This window comes from Manacus vitellinus, unplaced genomic scaffold, assembly GCF_001715985.3.
Source record: "Manacus vitellinus isolate BGI_N305 unplaced genomic scaffold, ASM171598v3 scaffold_158_pilon, whole genome shotgun sequence".
Lineage (NCBI taxonomy): Eukaryota > Metazoa > Chordata > Aves > Passeriformes > Pipridae > Manacus > Manacus vitellinus.
The window spans coordinates 99,416-101,306 of NW_021939113.1; the positions used below are offsets into that span (position 1 = coordinate 99,416).

At 65.4% G+C, this 1,891-nt stretch overlaps 1 protein-coding gene across 1 annotated transcript in view; it reads left to right on the forward strand.

The window, feature by feature from the left end:
• LOC103757766 (26S proteasome non-ATPase regulatory subunit 3) overlaps positions 1 to 1,891 on the forward strand; it is an 8,076-nt gene that overhangs the window by 4,157 nt on the left and 2,028 nt on the right. The gene's annotated exons all lie outside the window — the stretch shown is intronic.

Below are 1,891 nucleotides of genomic sequence, written 5' to 3' on the forward strand. Positions count from 1 at the left end.
ACAGGGGATGTGTAGCCACCCCAGGTGGATCCTGCCGGTATCTGGGATCAGTCCTCTGGGAAAATCCGGGAATTCCCCAGCACGCCCATGCCGGGACAGGGGCCAGGGCTGAGGGTCAAGTGTGCGGCTGCCCCGGCCCATCCCTGCTCCAGGGGCCCCTGGGGGAGACCAGGGAAGGCGAGAGCCCAGCTAAAGGGGACAGCCAGGGCTGGCTCTGGGGACTCAGGGACACCCCAGGAGCGCTGACGTGTTGGCAGGGGAAAGGGGACGAGGATTCCCAGCTTGGGCCACGTGAAGAGGAAGGGTGGCCACGAGGCTGAAACAGCGGGGCGAGTGCCCAGGACAGTCCCTAGGGCCGGGCTGGGCAGCTCAAGGCCCATGTGGGGGATTGTGCTGCCCCAGCTCCACCCCCCACCCCCCAACACCCACAAGTTTCGAGTCCGAAACCACTTCCTTCCTTGGAAAGCTGACGGGGGCTTTGGGCCCCACCAGGCGCTGATTCACCCCCCCCCCCTCCACAATTCCTGAAAGCACCAACCTGCTGAGAGGGCAGATCCGCTCCGGGGTGATCCTGTGGGCCCTCGGGGTCCCTGCAGTCCAGGGGGACCACACCGGGTCCCTCCATGGCCACCAGCTTCCCCTGACTCCTGGGAGGGCACAGGCAAAGCTGGGAGGGGCTGTTGCTTCCCAAAATCCCACAAACAGTCCCCACTGCCACGGTCCTCTCACGCAGTCCGAGGGCAGAACACTTGGTGCTCACAGGTTCTGAGGGGAGGTCAGCCTTAGGTTCCAGAGGGAACAGCTGGCTCTGTTTTGTGCCCACGGGTTGGCTGCAGCTGATGGGGGTTCGTTTCCCAGCTGGAGGTGGGAGCAGCTCTCGGGGCTGGTGCTGTGGCTGCGCCCCACAAACTGCACCCCACGAAGTGTAGCCCATGGGCTGTACCCCACCGGGTGTGTGGCCCATCCTCATGCCCACCAAGGTCTGCAACATGCAGGAATGGGGTTCCCTGTCCCCATCCCTGTCCCCACAGCCCCCAGGAGGACAGGGATGGGACCCTGCCAGGGGTCAGGGGCACAGAGTGAGTCCCCCCAGCTCGGCACTGCCCCAGGGTCACCCTGCCTAGGGCTGGGGGGAGAGTAGGTGCCTCCCTGGCCCATCCAGCCCGTGCCAGACAGGAGCCGATCCAGCTGGCACCGGCCCAAGGGATCATCCTGGAAGGACTTGCGGGAACCGGCACGAGCCAAAATTCCCACGTCAGCGTGGCAGGGCCGGGAAGGGCCATCCCAGACCTGGGGCTGCCCTGGAAGCCTCTTCCCTGAAGGGTAGGGCGTGTTGGCCCCTCGCAGGGGGAGGGGGGTCAACCTGATGCAGCTGCTGCACATGGGGGACACTGTGCACAACCCGGCCCCACAGCGCCCAGCAGGGCAGGATGGGACCCCAGGGTGCTGCACCGGGCAGCCACAGCCCTGGGGAGGTGCCTGGACAGGGTCACATCTTGGCCACCTCCGGCTGGTGCCACCACAGTGAAGGGCACAGAGTCAGAATCACAGGACATTCTGAGGTGGAAGGGACCCACAGGGGCCATCGAGTCCCACTCTCCAGTCACATCACCAGCACCCAACCTGGCGCTGGGGTGAGGGGCTGGGGCAGCTGGGGGGGTGATTCCCACATGGAACAGGGATGGGTATGATCCTGGAGTGACACTGGCAGCGGGAAGCCACCATCCCCTTGCCCGGTCACCTGTGAATGACCTTGAAGCAACCCTGCGAGTGACCCTGCGAGTGACCCTCTGAGTGACCCCTCTGAGTGACCTCACTGCACCAGGCTCTGGCCAGCGCAGTGGGAGCCCTGGGAGCAGGTTAATGAGTCACCAATGCCCCACCAGCCCCG